Genomic DNA, 12031 nt, shown 5'->3' with positions numbered 1-12031 from the left:
CCAGATTTGAACTCTAAATTAACTAAAACCCACTCAAATCAACTTATCTGCACTTTAAAATTCATTGATACTTTGGCTTCATATGATGACGATAATTACTACTATTCTGAGGCAAATCAATCTTGTATTGAAAATTCACAATAACCCCACACACAAGGAAGCATTATGGCTACACAGATGAGAGATTCCTTCCTATTTTATTCAATGAGTAACGGCTGGAGCTAACCAGCCTGTCATAGGTCATTAAATGCCAGATTATATGTAGGCTGGAGTGTACCCATTTTTTATTTATCTAGTCTCCTGCTAGTGTTATTGGGTTATCCAGCTTGCATATAACAGGACATTTAATGCCCTATAGCAGGCTAGTTAGCTCTTGCCGTAACATGAATAACTAATAGTTATATCCGGCATAGAGGATGGTACAGTTGGACACCGTTTCCATTTGAAGCATCAAGTTATCCAATCGAAGCAGCCACGGCATTGTTGCAACCTTGCCAGACATGATCACCCAGGAAAATAAGGCAGGTGGTGCACTCAAAGGGAGAAAGTACCAGATAACAGACTGCTTGCCCGTACGCAGCTGTGGCTGTAGTTGCGTCATACACAGTCGTCTCGAAGTTGTAACTGTTGACCGCCGTGTCTTGTTCCAGAAGTACGAGCAGCTTTCCGATAATATTGAAGAATGGACTTCCGCTTGGGATTTGATTTGGGTTACAGACGAGCGATACATCCTGCGAACCCACCATTGTGAGTAGTAACATAAGAGATAAAGCAAAGCCAAAAACCCTGATCGTCATGGCTACGATCAAATGAAATAATATGACCGGTAACAGTAATAATCAGATAAAATCAAATGATATTAACTGTAATCCCTTCAAATGCCAAAAAAATCTGATAAAATCAAATTTGTGTTAAAAATACACTTTTTTTTTCAGAAGATGTTAAAAATACACTTTATTTGTTGAGGACGCCCCCGTTTTATATAGCCTTGGCGACACAACCATGATGGTGCTTAGTGCCATGCTTTGTCATTGACAGAAACGAACAAAAGATTCCTTTTGGATTCGTTTTCATAGCCGGAAGCAAAGCATATTCAAAATTATCCTTATATTCTTTCTTTCAATCTCATTTTTAGCCAACTGCATCAAATTTTAATCACATTTTTATCTGAGTGCACAAAATTAATTTTAATCTATTTTTTACCTAACTGCACCAAATTTTAATATTATGAAGCAGATGTATTCCATGTTGTATGGGAATTATTTGACTTGATACTATTGGTAATCAAACATATCAGATTTTACCATTCCAAAATTTGGTAAATGCAATATTTTAAAATTTAATTTAAAAAATAAAATCAATTTTAAATTTGGTAAATGCAATATTATCTTGGATTTTGAGAATATTTTAAAATTTAATTTAAAAAATAAAATCAATTATTAAAATATATTACGTTAAAAAAAAATTTAATATTATAAAATAGATGTATTTAGTTTTTTTTAATATTATTTTTATTTAATTGGACCCAATTTTAACATGATATTGATATATTTCATTATCAGTCAGAGAAACAAACAAATACATTTCCCATTTATTCCTTCACACATGAATCATGACATTCTCAAAATCATAGATTATTTTGGGAATGATTTGTTCAAATTCATGAGAAATTTCGCACTTCATACCCAAGTGGAAATGACTATTTGGTTATTTCAAAATATTTAAAAAATATTTGTTTTTCATACAAAACAATTTTATAATACAAAAAATTATGCATTTCTCACAGATGTTAGGAGTGATTCATTATTTAGTGATTTAATTTATTTATTTAGTGATTTATTATTTTTATTTAATTGGGCTAAATTTTAATATGATATTGATATATTTCATTTCATTATCAGTATTGTTTTTCGTACAAAACAATTTTATAACTCAAAAAATTATTCATTTCTCACACATATTAGGAGTGTTTCATATTTTAATTCATTATTTACTTATTTAATTAATTTATTTAGTGACTTATTATTTTTATTTAATTGCACTGAATTTTAATATCATATTGACAAATTTCATTATCAAATATTGTTTTTCATACAAAACAATTTTATAACTCAAAAAACTATGCATTTCCCACACATGTTAGGAGTGATTCATATTTTAATTCATTATTTAGTGATATAATTTATTTATTTGTGATTTATTTTTTTTGTTTAATTGGACTGAATTTTAATATGATATTGATATATTTTGGATCGATGACCGGAGAATCCACAGTTTTAACATTTTTGTACCAACGTTTCAAATCCATCCACAGTTTTAACATTTTTGTACCAACGTTTCAAATCCCAAATGGGATCCATCATCAGGATATGAGAATGATGATGACAGAAGAGCAACAAAGAAGTAATAAATAGTGAAGTAATAATTGATATATTTCATTATCAGTATTGTTTTTCATACAAAACAATTTCATAACTCAAAATATTATGCATTTCTCACCCATATTAGGAGTGTTTCATACTTTAATTCATTATTTAGTGATTTAATTAATTTATTTAGTGACTTATTATTTTTATTTAATTGGAGTAAATTTTAATATGATATTGATATATTTCATTATCAGTATTGTTTTTCATACAAGTCAATTTTATAACTCAAAAAATTATGCATTTCTCACACATTAGGAGTGATTCATATTTTAATTCATTATTTAGAGATTTAATTCATTATTTAGTGATTTAATTCATTTATTTAGTGATTTATTATTTTTATTTAATTCTACTGAATTATAATATGATATTGGTATATTTCATTATCAGTCAGAAATAAACAAGTAAAAGATTGTTTTGGATTTATTCCTTCACACACATGAAGCATGACATTCTCAAAACCAGAGGTTATTGTGGTCATATTTTAGAAATGCAAATTCATGAGAAACTTTCCACTTCATACCCAAGTGGAAATGAGGACTTCAAAATATTTTTAAAAATATTTGTTTTTCATACAAAACAATTTTATAACTTACAAAATTATGCATATCTCACACATCTCATGAGTGATTCATATTTTAATTCATTATTTAGTGATTTAATTTATTTATTTAGTAATTTCTTATTTTTATTTAATTGGATTGAATTTTAATATGATATTGATATATTCGATTATAAGTCACATAAACAAACAAACAAACAAAAGATTCATTTTGGATTTATTATTTCACACACATGAAGCTTGACATTCTCAAAACCAAAGATTATTGTACTCATATTTTGGGAATGATTGGTTTAAATTTATGAGAAATTTCCCACTTCATACCAAGTGGAAATGGCTACATCAAAATATTTTAAAAAATATTTGTTTTTCATACAAAACAATTTTATAATGCAAAAAATTATGCATTTCTCACGCATGTTAGGAGTGATTCATATTTTAATTCATTATTTAGTGATTTATGATTGAAAGTCTATAATTAATGTAAGTTGAACTCATTCATACATAATAAACATTTAACACACTTCTCATGCATCTCATATTGCTAAAACTAAAACAAACAAACATATATATATATATATATATATAGACTAACTAAATTATAACTTTATTTTAAATTACTACTATTTTATTATTAACTATAAAAAATTAATATATTTTTCAAGCATTTATACATATTTTTCCCCTAGAAAAAATAGTAATTTTATTAATATTAACAAAATTACATTTTGTAGATGCTCAAGCGCATATCCAATAGAAATTCAAAGAATGATGTTCAAAAAACACAAAAAACAAAGTAAATAATGTACAATTGGGGAGAAATTATACTTTTCTCCCCTTTTTCTTTTAGACCTTTCTCCACTCCCCTTGAGTCGGCAAGGACTAGACAAGTTCTAATGAAGTGTCTTCCATAGGGTGAGGATTATCCTTGTCTCAATCTCAGTGCTCTGATGTATGATGTCTTTTGGCTCCGCTAGTATCCATTGTGTCTAAGATCTTCCCCGGCAAAGAGTCCAAGAGAGTCTCGTTGCTCTCTTTGGGAATGGGGTGTTCCTATTCCTCTACTTCCTCTACTTTAGGGACATCAAGGTCTGATGGGGAGAATTGCCATCCCTTGGGTTGTTTTCCTACTTTCTTCTTCCTACGCATGTCCTATTTGGCGTCAAATTCTGCATCTGAATGGAGTATTTTCATAATCTAGTATCTGTGTCAAGCACCTTTGTTTATTCTTGATCTGAATTTGGTCTCGCAATCCTTTGTTGAGATCTACTTCCACACAAATGCGTGCAAATGTGTAGATTCCTTCCTCCATTCTTTCTGTGTCCATTTTAATGAAACGCCCAATGGTGTTGCCTATACCAGACAGGATATGATGGCGCTAGAAATGTAGTGGTAGGTTATGGAGGAAAACTCAAACTGACATCCGAGATACAACCATTGTATTTGGATCAAATTCTAGAAACCCTGGGGTGATGAAGAGACCTATGGAGCCCATGAACCATGGTCCTTCCCTCATAATAATATCCCTTTTCTCTGATGTACGAAATTTTACAATAAAGAAACCTTTGGAACAGAGATAAATGTCACATAAATTAGTCGAGGTTCTAGAAACCCAAAGGAAAATGTCGATAAGTTTGGGCCAAAAACAGTTGAATCTGCAAATTATTGCTTGTTTTTCAAATGAGGTACACTACTCATCTGTTTCTGGAATATTCGTATTTAATTCTCAGGTGAAACTCAGTTGTTCCACAATGTATGGGGCAGGTTCTATGCCAGCTTGCTTTGTAGCTGGTTTATTACCTTCAAGAATGTTCTTGAAAGATAACCCTTCACTTTTTTTCTTTTGATGTGTTTCTGGGATTTTTGTTGTGGTGATTCCTATGCCACTGCCTCGAGGATTTGTTTTGCATTGGGTTGTTACACCTCCCCTCAGCCTCAGGTTGTGAGTGATGGTAGACTCAGGTAAGGTTTTGTAGTCCATAAGTGGTTTGCAATCTTTGATTACTCTGCCTCCAAATATCAAAACCTGTGATCCTATAGGATAACCAGTATGCTGGAATATGTTGTTCTTTAGATGTTGTACAGTTTTGGTTACCTGTATCTAAGCTAGATGTGTCCTCCCAGAAGGGGTTTTAATAAAAACTTGAAAGGGAAGAGGGTTTACAGCGATTCAAGTTATGGTTCTGTCTGAGAGAAAATTTTCCCATTCTCATGAGATTCACCACATAGCTTTGTATTCCCAGAAGTTTCCTTTAGGAACTGAAAACGCCGAGAAAATGCTGAGTGGGCGAGATCTGGTTCCGGCTGAGTTCTACCAGTTTCTCTGCTCTATTTGGAATATACCAAAATGGAGGTTAGGGTGAGCCTAAAGTCACCCAATTTGCCACATTGCCCTTCAATCCCCAAATTGCGGTTTGTGGGTCTCCATTTGAGACTGCGCACATACATATTTGTCATGCTTTTCTCATCATTCTCGTTTCTACAATCTCGTTTCTGCTGCCTGCATGGCTCATAGGACATGTGCTAGAAAGTGGGGTTTTGAGATTAATGCCTTCGATCCATTTAGAATGGATGGAGCTGGGCCAGAATATGCAGTCTTGTTGCCCTGGATCCAAGATTATCGTTTCTTCCACCGTTATCTCTATTTGCTCTAGACCATGCTTCCAGTTCCTCTGCATGGTTTCTTTATTGGCTTACTTCCATAAGACCGCCGCCAAATCAACACCAGTGATGACTGAAATCAAAACCCTTTTTCCCACAAGATTTAGTCCCTCTTTTCCTTTGGCCCTGGGCATGTTCTTATCCGCCAAATCCATGTCGATGTTGATAGCAATCGAAGCCCTAACTCTCGCTTGACTGTGTCCCTCCTTACATTTGTCCATGGGCCTGGTCTGAACCTCTGCGACCTCTCCTGCGATAGCTGTAACTAAAACCCTAGCTCCCGCGAAAGCTATCTTTTTCTCCTCCTTGAGTTTCAAGCATTTATACATTTAAAAAAAATCAACAATATTTTTAACCATGAATATTTACCACACTTTATCATAAAGATTCTTAATATGTAAATAGACATGAATATCTACCCCACTTTATCATAAATATTCTTAATCTTTAAATAGACTTTGTTATAATACCAAGCACCAATACCTTGTTTTATCAATATCACATGCACAAAAAACATAACTAATTTCATATGCCACTTGTTCATATAACATTTATTTTAATTAATTAATTTAATTAAAAGACAAATACGGACACAACCCTAAGGCTAGGAGTAACTCCATGAATGAATTATTAACATAGAACATTGATATATACATGGAGAGAGAGACTATTTGGTTCCCCTCCCAATGTCTCTTCGTCTTCCAATTCCATTTATTTTTCTATTTATAATATTTGCATGGATTTACCTAATCCAAAGGATTAGGTGTCAAAATTTCCCTCCTAATCTTAAGGGATGTACGTGAGTCCAAAAATCATTATGAATCTTGTTGGCATTATGATGCATGTGTTGTACTTGCTGGCAACCCACTTGTAGCAGAACATCTCACTTGTATATGGTAAGTAGATGAATATATGTAACTAGATGAATCTATAGGAGAGATATGAGATCTCACAAAATGCATGATAGTTGTGTTTACAAATGTGAAAAAATGCAAGACAGTTCAATGGAATCATTCGAGAAGTAATATGGAAAATCGCATTATAACAGGTCTATTCAAAGGGAATAAAGTAATGGTACAAATGAATGGGATGAAGGAACAAAGGACTACATATCAGAATTAAGAAATTAAAGAAAGAGAATGGTTTAAGAAGTATACACTGGTTCACCTTATCCAAGTAGCATATACACGAGGGCTCGCGGAACAAAAGAAGCCTATACATATGCAAGCACTTTCACACAAGGAAAAGCATGTATGGGATAGAAAATCAAGTTTTTGGTTTGAGGTATTGGTCTGAGGTTTCGGTCTAAGCTATTGGTCTCAGGTTTTGCTCCGAGGTATTGAGAAAGGGTAAAAATATATAAGGAGGAGAATATCAAAGGGATAAGTGTACAAGTAATGAATATCTTATGAACTGTTCGATCAAAAGGAATATCCTTGTTATGTGTTTCTGATGCTTTTCTTTATCTAGACTGACTATGCACCTAAGTGTTTGAAGATAGATGAGATGTAATGATAGATGAGGATCATAATGACTTATCTTTATGTGATTTGATAATGGATAGTCTAGATCTGAGTGCTAACAAATGATTTATCCTTTATATGTTATGATCTCGGTATTACTAAAGTCTCAAATAACTGCAAGCTTATAAGTAAGTATTTCCAAATCTATACGCTGGCTCGTTTTGGTGAAGGTGCATATACTTGCTGGTTCAGCTCTTCCAAGTAGCGTATGCCAAAGAAAAGTTTGTTGTTCAGAGATGATTGATCTATCTAGTCAGTATTGTTGTCTTACTATTGTTTTTCAATGATGTATTCATTAAATCTAAAAGTAAAATTGATTGGATAAGGAAATTGAGTCTAGTTGAATGATTGATTGAGAAAGAAGGGTGATCCTTGTTGTTATCTATTTAGAACTCTATAATATGGCAGTATATCTTCAGAATGTCATTGATTGGTATCTTTAAATGTATGCGTAGTTTGCACTAACGGAAGTAGTGTATACACAGAGGTTGGCTCCATTGAAGGAGCATATACATTCTGACACATGAATTTTTAAGGTTACAGATAGTTTAGTTTGTTAATGCAGTGTTCTGGGTTCATATTTGTTCACTTGTTATAGTGATATATATGTTCGAGTTGATTGCTTGAATTTGATTATGTTTTGAATGAGTGGTTGATTCAGTTGTGTCAAAGTTTCAGTGACTATTTGATTCAGTATGTCAGAGGTGTCAGTGATTGAATTAAATTATGGTTGATTCATAGATCCATGATTAGGTTTCAGTTATATCAGAGATTGATGATTGGGTGATGCAGATGTATTTGATGGTTGTATTGTAGTTGTGATTTATTTTGAGCTTTAATGTTACTAATGGGTCGAGTGTGAAAATTTGATGAAACGTTGCCTTCATAGCATGTTGTTGTGTACGAGGAGTATCCAGTCTCAAAATTTATTAAACTTGGTCCTTAGACGATGCTAAAGGTTGGATCCTTCAATGAAGAAGTCGAAGCTTCCTGCTAGTAATGGCTCATGATTTAATGAGGGGTTTGGATCTCCCTTCGAGTAGCAGTTGGAGAATGAGTGAAGGTTGTAGCCTTTTGTAGGTCAACACCTATGTACTAGTAAACATATCAACTAGTACAAGAGCTAGGGGATTGTAGCTCCCATCAAGTAGAAGCTGGAGAGCGAGAGAAGCTTCTAGCCTTCTACAGGTGGGTGCCTTCCTATTAGTATGAGTCTTCACGAGTACAAGATTGTAAACAAATTATTTTTAATATTGAAAGAAGACACAAACAACAACAGTAGGTGGTTTTTCTCCCACATTAGGTTTCCACCTTAAATCTTGGTGTTCATGTGTGTTTCTTATGTGTGATGGTTTATTTTGTTATTACTGCACATGATTATTTTTCAATATTTACTGAAGTATTGATGAAATGATTAAAGATTATCATATGATGAATTAACTTAATCATAAGTTCAGTAGATATACAATGGTTTCCTTAAGAACAGTTGTGTGCACACGCGAGTTACCTTCACTGAAGTAACGTATATAAATATGACTATGGAAATGAAAATTTATTGATTTGTAAATACTCATTCACCCCCCCCCCCCCCCCCCCCCCCCCCCCCCCCCCCCCCCCCCCCAACAATTGGTATCAGAGCAGGTCCTTTGGCAAAATCTTGATTTCTTGAAGGAGATCTGTAGTAAAAATTGGAAAGAAGCAAAAGAAGAAATCACCTCAAAAGAAGAAGACATCTCAATGGAACTATGACAGTGGGAGAGACGACTAGCCATTATGTGGAAGAAACTCTTCAGATTCAGAATCACCTTAGAATGAAGATGAACAAGCAAACTAATTATCAGGTACCAATTGGTTGTCCTCTCGTGATACATTTCTTTGTTCACTTGAAGATAATTAACATGACAACAAAACAACTGAATTTTCTCTTATGGGTGAAAGAGAAACAAATCAAATAGAGGTAGAATTTAAAAATCTCGTAGACACAATTAGATATCAAAAGGATCTAATGGATAAAAGGGAATGTGCCTACAAAGAAAAAGTTACCAGGTTAAAAGCTCAGTTGGAGGAAGGAAACAAATTAAGGAAGCAGTACAAGGAAAGGGAAGGTCAATGTCAATGGCTGCAGGATGAAGTGGCATCATTAAGAAATGAAGTAAATGAAAAGGGTACAACAATCATGAAACTTATAGAAAGATATAGTTACTATAAAAGTGTTGAAGCTCAGATGGTCTCTCTAAAAGAAGATCTTGAAAATTCAAGTAAGCAGAATCAATAACTACCTAGAGAATATGAAGAAAAAGAAAATGAGATTCTCAAATTAAGGCAACAAGTGGAATAACGAAGAAAAGTTGAAGAAATCATGAAGAAGAAGTATCTTAAAAAGGAAGAGAAATATCAGGTTGAGGTAAATATACTAAAAGGTAAATTAGAAGAAAATGATAAAATTTTAAGATTTCAAGATAGTACTAAGATTTTGGATGATATTCTTAGTAGTCAAAGGTCTCTCGCAATCAAATCTAGTCTTATTTTTCATCAAACTATTAAACGTGAATCTAGCTCACAAACTGAAGAAAGGAACTCTAGTGAAAATTTTGAAATTCTCAACAATGAGATAGGAGGTCTGCCCTTGCTGTTCTCTCCTTTGATCTTTTCTTTGTATTATCATTAACAAGTTCGTTTATTTATGATTTTGTTGTTCATAGAATTTTTTGTTCATAACGAAAATATTTCCTCTTGTACTAAATTGTTTGAGAAATAGTTTCATTAGCATCATTGTTAAGGACATTTAACCTCTTTAAAATTGGTAATCACATCATTACTAATATGGTATTTTCTTTCGATTATGGTTGTGGACCAAATTATGGATCTTATTCTCATTAAATGGTATCCAAGGGATATACTTATGTCTATAACTCTTAGACCTAGATTGAGGAAAATACACCTTATTTAATTCAAATATCTCCCTTTAAAATTAGTGCTTTTTCCTCCCATAGTTCAATTGGTTCATTCAATATGATTTTCCTTCATATAGTCGAATTATTCAAATCACTATACACATTAAAATCTAAATACTATGTTATGGCATGACTCTACACTTAATTTCACTAACGTTCTTTAATCCAATTCGCAATTACTAGTGCATGTATCAAGTTCACTTTGATATATTCAAACCCTGTGAAATGTTAAATATTATGTGCACATAGTTTTTGCAATTCAATCACGGGATAATGCGTGCTAGTATTGACCCCCGGACGGCAATGGATCGTTGGTCCAATTGGTGCCAATCATGTGAACTTCATATGTGCTATGACTAGGGTTAACATTGAAAGACTCTGATTTCATCTAGGAAATCCAATAGTTGGTTGAGGTTAAGGTTTTCCCAAAACCTAACCTTCCAATTTGATTTTCCTCATTTTGTAATTGTTCACTCCGTGAGGCACTCCTCTGCATGCGGGAATTTGAAATAGAGGGCTTGGGGTTTTCCTACCCCGGTCACCTTTTAGTTTACTCTCTAGCTTACCATTGGCTCGATGTAATCTCCATGGAGTCATTTTCTCAAGATGAAAAAGAAAAGGTAAATTTTTGGTTTGTAATCATAGTGGCACTGTTCATTTTTTTCCTTAATAATTGGTTTTGTAGTTATAGTTTCCCATACATTCATTAAATTTCGTAGCTATGTTCTAGGAGGGCTTCGCCTCGACTCAGGTGTATGTAATTTTATCATTTCATGATTGTATCAGGTACAAGAGGCTTTTTTTTTTTTTTTAAGCATATTCCGGTAATGGTATTTAGCCATTCCATTTCCCTTTCATTGGTATGCTTACTATAAATTTTCCATTCGAATAATTAACCTTACCATCATCCATTCAGGATCGTGACTTCGGTTTTTTCTTTAAATTCTTCATTTTGGTCTCTTTACTGTTAATATGAAATTTCATATTTGTAAGTACCGTTACCTTAGGGTCATTTTACACCCTCCTCTTCCCTTGAAGATAAATTTATATTCCAATTTCATGATCTCATTAATTTAGGACATTTTTCTTAGTTTTTTCTACTCTATTGTTTTATAGCCCTAACATATATTGTGAGTTATATGCTGGGTATCAAATCCTAAATTCAGGATTAACCCTGAGGTAATCATTTTGGGTTTTCTTTTTTCTTTATATTTAGAAATTTTACTCTGTGTGAACTTTTGTTTTATCTACTTAGGCATTATTCAGTGACACACTAACATTTGTGGGCATATATATAGTTTTAGGGGAGATAAGTTCACAACACAACTATGATAGGTGATCAGAGTCCTACTGCTCCCTCCCGAATTGGTTATCATATAATGGGTTTTTTTTATGTTGATATAATGGATATAAAGTCACCCTTCTTCTCATTTTCTTTAACACGAAGGCCATGGAGGTGGGATCGTGATGCAGATTTACCATAGGTAAAACAATGTCACCAATTCAACTCTAGTTTTCTCTTTTATCATTATACTCATTCGAAGTTGAATACAAAATTAATGTATGGGTTTTTTTTCCCTTTCAGGTGCCCTGTGCAATTTTTGGTGAGCCATCTGTTAAATTTCAATGACCTCCCTACTTAGAGTTTTCAACGCTTTGACTCTAGCATTCTCCTACACTTCAAACTTTTTATTTTCTTACCCATTCTTCATGGATATGTTGTTCGCAAGGTCACATGAACTAATTCAGGGTTATGAAAGGATTCCTTTAAAGTTGTTTATGTATTCCTACCTGATCTAGTCATGATTCATGGTGCAATTTCTCTTGGAAGAATTTATCAAGTTTCTCAACTTGGGTTGGAATACGAATTGCAGCTTTGACCATATATTATCACGTTAATAT

The 12031-nt window shown here is 33.1% G+C and overlaps 1 pseudogene; it reads right to left on the bottom strand.

The window, feature by feature from the left end:
• Positions 1-455: 455 nt before the first annotated feature.
• LOC149170574 (antifungal protein ginkbilobin-like protein 1 pseudogene) lies at positions 456-797 on the bottom strand (annotated as a pseudogene).
• Between the last annotated feature and the right edge of the window lie 11234 nt (positions 798-12031).

This window comes from Pinus tabuliformis, chromosome 4_2 (assembly GCF_031772625.1).
Source record: "Pinus tabuliformis cultivar Carrire ecotype Pingquan chromosome 4_2, CPIR1, whole genome shotgun sequence".
Classification (NCBI taxonomy): domain Eukaryota; kingdom Viridiplantae; phylum Streptophyta; class Pinopsida; order Pinales; family Pinaceae; genus Pinus; species Pinus tabuliformis.
This window is presented reverse-complemented; position numbering and strand designations above follow the sequence as displayed.